Here is a 10,308-nt window from a genome sequence, read left to right on the forward strand (position 1 = left end):
TGGTTTCAGGTGAAAGCAGAGCCACTCACGCTGCTACTTGGAGTTCGAGCTTCTTGTTGCCATCCCATTTTATGCTTTGAGACCTACTGTTGCAGAGATACAAAAGCTGAGACACTGGTGGCACTGGGTTTTCTGTCGCAGTCGGACGGAGTGAGACGAGGACAACGTGGAGCTGATTTGAGGTCTGGTTAACCCTGTGGGTTTGGGAGCAGCGAGTGGATGTTAGGCTATAGACCGTCTTTCCCCTGCAAGTAAAGTCAGAGAGCAGAAAAGCAAAGTTGCTCTTTTCTGAGTAGGAAAGTCTCAGGCCTTGCGTTTCCTGTGTCCCGGGGGTGCTTTGTCATGGCTGCAGCCCGCCTGGGAAGCCTGGCATTCGGTAGCTGTCCTGCTTGTACACACGTGGGTCAGAAGTGTCAGTTCGGTTGCTGTGTGGTCTCCTGTGTACGGGCATTTAGTGGCTGTCTGTAATGTTACCCGTTAGCGTATTTTCTGGAGAATGCATTTTGTGTCGGTTAAAGTAAAATTCAGGATTCCTGGTTCTGCTCTCAGCTTGGTTGTGGGCTTATTGTACAACTCAAGGCTCAAGCAGGGACATGCTGAAGTCACAAATAGCAATGCGTCCTTAATTCGTGTGCTTTTTCTCGTGCTGTATTAGATAGTGACCCTTAACCAAGCAGTATGAGAGCCTCTTCTTTTGTGTATACGGCTCTTGTGCTGGAAAAGGAAATACAGCTTTATCCCTCATCATTGCAAATGAACTCAACGACAATGTAAGGTAAATCGTTGGGAGATCACTGGTGGTGTGGCTGCCTTTGGTCTCTCTGGCCTTTTTGCAAGCCAGACATGTGCATCCATCACGTACCAGAGCAATCATGGGGGTTAGGTGTGGTGAGACTGCATTTGAAGGCTGATACTTTTCTACTGGCCATTGAAAAATGCTGCAAGATCCCAAGAGCTTCCTCTGACCTTCAGTCTCTTGGGGCCGCTCTTCAGTCTACGATTTTCAGGATAAGAATCTGGTAATTAAATCACTAGATAGGCTTTGAGAATAGGATGGTTCCTGCGCAGAGCCTTTGCTGCCCTCAGGGGGAAACACCGCCCAGGACTGAAGAAAACATGTGGATGCTGTGTTGGACGATAGATGGTGTGGACACAGTATGGATGACAGATGAAGCTCCTCTGGTGGGGAGGTGGGTAGGTCCTGTCCCCTTCTCACCAGTAGCTGCTCTGGATCAATTCGCTGAGACTTTACCCGGTGCCCATGGGGTGGCAGAATTGTTCAACTTCCTTGTGCTGCTTCTCCAACAGCTGAGGGCAGGTCTCCTCTGAAAAAAAAACAAACCCAAACCCGCAGGAACTGGCTATGATGATATTTGTGAATCTTTAAATCCTGATCTAGCCTCGGTGGAGATGTAGGTGATGCCTGTGCTTTGTCAGATGTGCCCTGAGTGCCGGGGACGGCAGTCCAGCCCCTGACTCTGCGGAAGGGTTGTTGGAATCAAGACCCTGCCTTGTTGCCAGCTCAAACTGCGTTACATCGATACAGGATGAATGTGCTATTACACATTTATGGCATAACTTATTCATCTGCTTGCTGAACAGAATATTTTCATTCATTCCAAAAAATGCCAGGATTTTCATCCAAGACTGCGTTCGAGTTGGATCCAGTTATAGGAGTGATCTGATTTTTTTTTTTTTTCTTGGAGGAACGGGTCTGTATCATGGTTTCATACCCAGCCGCATGTCTTCCTGCTCTCTGGTCTGAGAGCAGCAGACCTTCCTTATGGCTTCTGTCATTCCAAAATGCTTTGCTTTTCTGTTTTCTCCCTGGAAGAGCTTCTCTCCTAAAACAGACCGAGGGGACGTGTTCTAGGTTCAGCTTTTCTTTCAAAGACACTGTTGCCATCTGCATTTTCTTAGACATTAGTGTGCTTTAAAGTCTTCCTCTGCTTTCACTTTCCAAGAATTTTGCAGCAGCCTCGATAAGGTAACATCCACACTGTTTCCAGCAGACAGCCAGGAGCCCATTTTGCTCCCCAGTGGGTAGCAGAAGAAAACGTAAGAGCACAGACTCAGATCTAGCAGCCCAGTCGGGCCCGGTGCAGGCAAAAGCTTGCATGTCTGATTCTCTGCGTTATCTGTGTCTGCTGAAATCTTCCTTCTTGAATGCCGATCAGCCACGGGGTGTTGTGGCTTGATCCCTTTTTTTCCCTAATGATGCAGCGCATCCACAGGACCTTGAGACATTCATCTCACCCAAATCTTAATAAAAGTGCTGGTGCAGTTACATCAAGTCCATGGGAGCATGTGTTAGCTTAGAGTTAAGCTCAACCTTAAGTTTTACAAGATCAGGCTCCACTGAGTTCAACGCGAGCCTGCTGTGCACAGCGCCTGCCACCTTATCGCAGAGCCACCTCGAGCTCTTTCAGCTCAGAGCAACCTCAGAGACGATGATATCAAGTGCGGGGGAGACTGGGAGCAGAACTGAGCTCTTTTCAAGCAGGCTGCTCTGGAAGAAAGGGGTCTGTGCAGTTTTTCCCACACTTTGGCTTTTTGGTGCATCCTGGCTGACTTTTGTCGCTCCCTGTCGGTTGGCTCTCGAGCACCAAGTCAAAGGAGAGATGTTTTCCAAAGCCGGTTGTGTTGTGCGTGTTGGCTGTCTCTCAGATGCAGTTGGCAGATGCGACAAGATAATCACTGGTTTTAATTACAAACACAAGTCAGTTTGTTTAGCCAGTCCTTCTGTAATCTTTGCCGTTACTGGCTTTCCAATCGCAGTCTGAATGCGGCCAGAAACGGGGCGAGATGAGTGGTTTTGGGCACCTTGGACAGGGATCTCCTTCCATCTGGAAGTTGACCTGCTGCAGAAGGGCCTGGGAGTTAGCTGTCTCTGGTCTCTGATCAAGCCTGAAGATGGTTGTGGAAAGAACTGTTCTTGTTTGGCACCACTAAACCCGGTTTTAAGAGCTGGCAAGAGCAGCTGTGGGAGGTAAAGGTTTTTAGGATGAGGCTTGTATACATTTGCAGAGCCTTTCAACAGCATTCGCTGCTCTGCTGCCTCTGCGTGCTGCACGGCCACAGCCGGGTGTGAAGCACAGACCCTGCCTTGAGAGCATCCAGTGTCATGCTGGACAGAGAAGTGGTAGAGGAAGACGAGGAGACTGAGGGTCTTCCTCTCTTGGCTGATGCCATCCTGTGGCATCCATGCCTTTCTCCCATCTGCAGCCTGGCAGATGACTCTTAGCTCATCTTCTGAAACACTCCGAGTAAAGTGTTAGGTCTGTTGGGTTTTACTCAGCGTTAAAACCTTTCAGCTGTAAGAGCCTTATGGCTTTTGAGCTCTGAGGAACCTACGGCTGCTTGTGATGGGTAGGAGGCACCACGTCCCCCTTGCTTTCCACCTTGCTTGCTCGCCTTTGTGTTTTGCATGATTACCTGATCAGGAACAAACTTGATAACCAGCTCTACAGTTCCTTTATAGAATCATAGAATGTTTTGGGTTGGAAGGGACCCCTAGAGATCATCTAGTCCAACCCCCCTGCAGTGAGCAGGGACACCGCTAACTAGATCAGGTTGCTCAGAGCCCCATCCAACCTGGCCTTGAATGTTTCTGGGGGGGGAGCCTCCACTACCTCTCTGGGCAACCTGTTCCAGTGTTTCACCACCCTCATTGTAAAGAATTTCTTCCTTGGATCTAGTCTAAACCTACCCTGGTTTAGTTTAAAACCATTACCCCTTGTCCTTTAGCTACTGCTCTTTTTGTTGTAGTTTAATGAAGTAAAGTGATTCTCTCTTTTGAATGTAGCGGAGGTGCATTGGGCACTGGTTTGACTTGGGTTTGCGTTTGCTGCAGGAATTAGGTGGAGCTCTCAGGTTGATGAAAACTCCCTTTGCAGCTCAGTGATCAACAGGAGGAGTAATTGCTGCAGGCAGACTCTTTACAGAGCATCGTCTCGGCTGGCACATGCCAGAGGACTCGTTAGAAGGAGGCTGCTTGGTTAAAGTCGCTGTAGAAAACCAGATTCCTCGCTGGCGCTGCGACTGGCCTCGAACTTGAAGAGGCAGAGCAGCTCCAGGCTCTTCTCCATCCCGCCACGTGTTTCCTCTCCTGTGCCTCACTGAGTGCCCACCACGGCTGGGGATGTTTATATGTTATACTTTGCTGTATGTTATAGTTTAATGCACCAAAATTTATGTATTAACACCTCGTTCTTTAACTTTTTTAAGGATTTATGAGCATGTTTTGCAGGAGGCAGCGCTGAGTGAATGGCTTGTATCTGCAGCTTTCAGTGGCTGTGGTCACGGTGCTGGGAAGGTGCACGGGGCAGGGGTACACCGGGGCAGATGCCTTGAGGATTTATTCATGGGGACAGTGGCTCATTACACACTTGACAAGTCCTGCTCACTGCGGTATTTATTGTCTCCCACTTATTTGGTGGGAGATCTTGGGGTAGAAGTTGCTGACTTTATTAACTGTTCAAAACAGGACGTTGAATCACATCCTGGCAAGGCTGCAGCATCCTGCCTTAGCGTGCTCCGTACAATGGGGAGGCAAATTCACAGGCTCGTGACCCTCGGTAACTTTCTGGCCCGTAGGTGTGGCTGGGGAAGCCGCTGGAGATATAATTAGGCCTTTACATTTTGTGGTGGGTTGTGTGGGGACGTACAAAGACCGTGGAGCCGAGGAAGCATGGACTGACTTGACACTTACTTAAGATCTGGCCTTTCCAGGAAACTGTTGCTGACTTGAAGTTGAGCAATGAGAGGAGTTTGCTTGGATGTAGGTAGAGGAACAGCAGGAGGCCTGCCAGCCTGAAGATGTGGTCATCAGACCCTTTACAGAATTGTATATAAATCTTTTTTTTTTCTTTTTTTTTTTTTCCACGAAACCTCAGCAGTTTGGCAAAAACCAAACCAACTGGGCCTGTTATCAAAAGTACTGGCTTTGCACTGAACTCTTTCTTTTTTTTTTTTTTTTTTTTTTTTTCCTGTGAAAGGCCAGTGTGGTTACTGTTTATTTAGGTGTTGGAGCCAGTTCAGAAAAATATTTTGGTTCCAAATGCCTCTTGATTTTTAAATACCGTAATCTTTGATAATTGGTTGCCAAGATCTGTGAGTCAGGGATTTCTCATACAAGTCAGGGCTGTGGTCTGCCTGACAAGTGCTCCTCAGATGGTTTTGGAGAACATGCAGTGGGCCCAACACCTTCATAGGCATGGCTTTACTTTTAATGAAGAGAGTCTTGAGTTTTTTTGTTTCCCAAACATTTACACATCCCTCGGGAGCATCCCCAGAGAGCGAAATAAGCCAAAAATAAGCCCAGCCTCAAATGGATTAGGATGCAAACGGCACCCGTTAGTTGTTTAGGTTTATCTGGGATCAGAAGGTCTCTCCTCTGCAGAGCTTCCCTCCTGGAAAGTTTTAGAGTTGCAGTCCAGGCAGAAATCAGCGCTGTTGAGCCGGCGCAGCCCAGACGGATCTGCAGCAGCTCTCTGTAACGTGAGGTACGGACGTCCGTAAGCAGGACATGAACTGGTGACGGCTTTGCCGGAGCTGCTTATGTGCATAGACAGCTTCCCCCTGCAACCAGCACAGAGGTTTCTCTTTTGCCACGAGGGAGGTTTCCCTGCCTCCTTCCCAGGACAGGAGCAGGAACGCGGGCCATGCCTGCGGAGCAGCCGCTGTGCTATGTGTTCGTAGCCACCTCAGCTGGTCCTCACCCTTCTGTTGGTGTACCAAGGTTTTATTGCCCATTGCATCAAACTCTCCCCAAAGTCTCAGTCCCGGTGTAATATTTGTTGTGTAGGACCTGGAGTCTGTGCCCGATGCTCATCTCGCTAGCACAGAGACCCCGTGCAGAGGGACTTGCCAAACTGACAAACCTGCCAAAGCCACAGCAGCTCCCCTATGCTTCTTGAAGAAATCCTTGCTGCAAGAACCGCTAGTGAAGGCAGCTGCCGGGGGATCTGTGGTGGCATGCTGCTGACCTCCGGGGCTTAGCACTGGGGGCCAAGGCATCCAGAAATGCAGGGAACAGGACAAAATGTCCCTTTCAGATTTACCAGAAAGCTGCTAGGTTGCTTGTTTGCCCTGTCTGCCATCCAAACGGTCACGTCCAGCACTCGCATCCCTGCGGAGACAGCTGCCTGTGGGGCTGCTTGCAGCGTGCCTGCGTGTGGGCATCTCCCTCCCAGCCCCGCAAAGCCGCTTGCACTACAGATATGTGCTTCTCTCTGCAACGCCGATTCTGCTTCTAAAAGATGGGTTTGGAGTGGCAGGGGAAAAAGAAGGATGATCCTGAGGCTTTTACCAACACTTTGCTGTCTTGAGGTAGCTTTGCCCCTGGCTGGCAGTCTCCTAATTTCTGGGGTGTGCCTCCTCCCCGCTGCATACCCTGGGGGGAGCTGGGAGGGCAGGCTGTGGTCTAGCTAAACACTGGAGGGGGTGTCGGGGCTGAGCTAGAACTTTTCTCACTCTGCTTTTACCCCACATGATCCGTCTAGCTTTATTTTAATTTATTTTTACGCATTACCAACGTGTCAAGTACTCCCTGGACTCTGCTGCCTTTTTTGGAGTCATTCTGAAACCCAGCAGCTAAGCTGTTTTTTGGGTTGCTGTGCCACCGCTGCCTGTAGGGTTCTCAGTCGTGCTTCCCATGCTGTTGTCTGCGTCCTGGCTGACCTTCGCGCGCACCGCTTGGAAGCTGCTTTCTTGATCCTTGAAACTATTATTCACCTTCCTTTTCTTTTCCAGTGGCGCCGTTGGAGAGTTTCCACTTGTTTCTCTGGCCTGTCTCCGGGAGGCACTGCTGAGTGGGTGAAATGGGGTGGCTTAATAAAATAGTTTAAAGGATTAAAACAATGAGTTGATGGGAGGAATGCAGGAGGATCGGCCGATGTGCCGACAGCTCGGCTGGGGAGGAGGACGGGAGCAGGATCGGCTCCTGCCCGGGGGGTGCGGGCGGGAGGCTCTGCCTTTGATGTGCCCTCCATGGCAGGAGCCTGGGGGCCGGCGTCGTCCCACCTCTCGTTTAGCTTGGACCACGTCTCCGAGACACCTCCCCAGCACTCCCGGGCTTGTCGTCTGGCCTCCTCCCTAACTGTGGCAGTAACATGGCAACAGCACTGGGAGCAGGATCGGCTCCTGCCCGGGGGGTGCGGGCGGGAGGCTCTGCCTTTGATGTGCCCTCCATGGCAGGAGCCTGGGGGCCGGCGTCGTCCCACCTCTCGTTTAGCTTGGACCACGTCTCCGAGACACCTCCCCAGCACTCCCGGGCTTGTCGTCTGGCCTCCTCCCTAACTGTGGCAGTAACATGGCAACAGCAACATCCAAAAAAGTGACTTGTAGGAAAACACAGGGTGTCTTTTGGGTCTTTTTAGTGTGGGGGAAGAAGGGAGCCAGTGTTTTGGGAATAGCTGGCTTCCCTCAGACCACCAGGATGCTGCATGGCAGAGGGTGTGCTGGGCTGGAAAAGAGCATTGTTGCTGATTGCTGGGACCTCTGCATATGCCTCTCGCAGCGTTGGCTGCCACCTTTCCTAGCCTTGCCCTTTGAGTCCGTGAGTCTAGGCCAGCGCGAGCCACCCTGGGTAGCTGTATGGAGAAACATTGCTCAGCCCTCGCACAGGGCAGGCGGTCGTGGGGCTGCCGCAGAGGGCTGGGGACAGGGGTGCTGGGGGTCTCTGCAGGGTCAATGGTCCACCTAAGAGTGAGGGGTTTCTTGGTAGCAGCCGAATGGGAATGGGCAGTCGTGCAAGGCTGAGGTTCAGAGAGGATCTGGCCCCAGCCTCCTGAGACAGCGGCTATCACAAAAATGACATCATGTTTCGGTGGGAATCTCAGAAATGCTCGCTGTGATTCAAACTGTTCCACGCGCATCGCATAGCTGGGTGATGCTGTGATCGGCCTCGTGCCTTTCTGAACTCTGTGATTAATGGGATGAGCAAAAAGGATTTCTTTTTCCTTGTGAAACAATCTCTTATTTTATTTGGCTTTTCACCATCCAAGTACTGGGGATTCCTAGAATTTCTCTTTCCTGGCCGTTTGGGAGCTGTTCTGCTAACTTATTTTTGCGCCAGTCTGCTGGAACAGGGAGCAATCCTGCTAATTTGTTTGCTTCCTTCTTCCTGCCCTTTCTCTTGGTGTTTTTATCCCAGCTGCTCCTGCGTTGCCTGCAGGCGCAGCCCGGGTCGTGCTCTGCCCTTGGAGCTGTGTTCCACCCCAGCGTGGGGTCCGCTTTGGCTCCGTGCGGGGCTGGGGCGATGGCTTGCTCGAGCCCAACGCATCGTCTCACCCGGTGCGCCGGAGCGGCTGGAGGCACATCATCAGCAGTCTATTTATGTTAGGAAATCAGCTTTTGTGTGCTTCATGATTGATTTTGGTTTTTTTCTTTTTCCTCTTTGTGCTCGAGGAGGGTTTGTATCTGGCGCTGTGAATGGCCCGCAGTGTCTCAAACCCTCCGGAGCATTCTTGCGCTGTGGATGTGGCCCACGCCTTTCAGCCGAACAATACATGCTCAGACTCCCCCTTTTGTTGCTGCGCTGCTAAAAACACGAGAGCGAAGCCTGCCAGGTCTTCCTGCCTGCCTGACCGTCTTGCTCTCCTCTGAAAGAGATGGGGGGGTGTTTGCCCCCGCGGGGAGGCATTACAAGACACCCCCCCCCCCGCCTCAGCAGGGGCTGCTGCTTGGCCCCCTTGCAGGCAACTTTTTGCCGTTGCATGACAGTGCCCCGGCTGCCTCTGAGGAAGGGGAGGTGTTCTCCGTGCGTCTGAAGGAACGTCGGACCTTGCTCTGGTTTGCAGCTTAAGTTTTGGGTTTCTTCTTGGGGTGACTTGTCTTCAGCTTAGGAAGTCTGAGAGCGATGGCTTTTTATAGCCCATCAAAGCTGCATGCTAACATAGCCACAAGTACAGAAAGAGCTTTCCTGCCTCATTTTTTTTTTTTTTTTTTTTTGGGTAATAAAATAGTATTTCAGAAGACAAACATTTCCAGGAGTTGCCCTGCAGGTAGCTGCCTGCATCAGAGATTTCAGCAGAGGCAGAGCACCACGATCCAAGCAATGCTGGCAGCTCTCGCCAACTTTAGCAAGTGCTAAAGAGCAGATGCACCACTAAAGAACAGCAGATGCACCGCTAAAGAACTGCAGATGCACCTGCAGCTCTGACCACAGCTCAGTTGATCGGCGTATCATGAAGTCTACACGTGTATGTGATAACAATTTGTTTTAAAACAGTGTTGCACGTGTTGACACTGGGTCTCTCCCAGTCCTGCTGCCCGGGAGCTCTCTGCTCATCCCTCTGCACGCTCTCTGCCAAGCCGAGCCGGGATGGTCATGGCGATACTCTCAGCTGAATTTGTCAAGGTGATTCCTTTATGTTTCATTTCATCTTCCTCTGTCGCTGGGCTCTGCGTGGCTGGTGCATGACCCGGCGCAGAGGCCACTTGGAAACACACAAAGTCCTTTTTTGAAAAGCCTGAGAAGTGACCTGCTGCTGCTTTTAGAGGCTCTCATTTCTGCTTCTCAGCTTGTACAGTAGCATGCGAGTGAGTAGCTTTGAAGTTCGTTTTCCCCTGGCGCTGTTTTGTGTCGCTCAGACCCCTTTCGGAAGGCCCCTTTCTCGGTCAGGAAGCGCTATCTGATGTGCCTGCTGTCAAGCCCAAGCAAGCAGTCGCTGTGCTTTAGTTGTCGGCCTGGCTTGGGAAGCAGGGGCCGCGCAGCTGCCGCCTCGTCTTCCTGCTATTTCTCTCCCCGCATCTTCCTTTCTATTTGATGTGCTGGTTTCCAGTTTAGTTTGTGTTGCTATTTCGGTATGACTGCGTGGTGGCCCTCTGGCTCGCCGCAGCAGTGCCCTGTCTTAAAATCCACCCTCTGGCACGTTGAGGGGCTGGCTGGGCTGCGGGAGCATCCGAGGGGACTTTGCTCGGTTGGTCCCCGAGCTGCGGCACCGCGGCCGAGGGGTGCACCAGGGAGGCCCCTCTCCAGGGCTGCATTTCGTGTTGCTAAACTGCCTTGAGATGGCTGGGCTTTTTCCAGATGGAGCAGAAAGCGGGGGGAAGAACGTGGCAGGGGGAGGAATCAGTTCTCTTCCTCCGTATGAAAGGAGCTGGTGGAAAAGGGAAGTGTGTTTAATTTTGTGGAGTTTGGGAAGCCTTGGTTTTTTTTCTCACCTTATGAGTTTGGAAATTATTTGAGCAGAAGATGCCATAAACCCCAAGGAACCAGGAGCCATGTTCGTGCCTTTGTAAAATTGCAACTAATTTTGAGAAAAGCGAATATTACTTTTCTTTTTTTTTTTTTTTTTTTTTTTT

The 10,308-nt window shown here is 51.0% G+C and overlaps 1 protein-coding gene across 3 annotated transcripts in view; it reads left to right on the forward strand.

Moving 5' to 3' along the window:
- Positions 1–10,308, forward strand: part of SSH1 (slingshot protein phosphatase 1) — a 36,241-nt gene that overhangs the window by 838 nt on the left and 25,095 nt on the right. The gene's annotated exons all lie outside the window — the stretch shown is intronic.

This window comes from Egretta garzetta, unplaced genomic scaffold (genome assembly GCF_000687185.1).
Source record: "Egretta garzetta isolate BGI_Z169 unplaced genomic scaffold, ASM68718v1 scaffold330, whole genome shotgun sequence".
In the NCBI taxonomy this organism is placed as follows: Eukaryota; Metazoa; Chordata; class Aves; order Pelecaniformes; family Ardeidae; genus Egretta; species Egretta garzetta.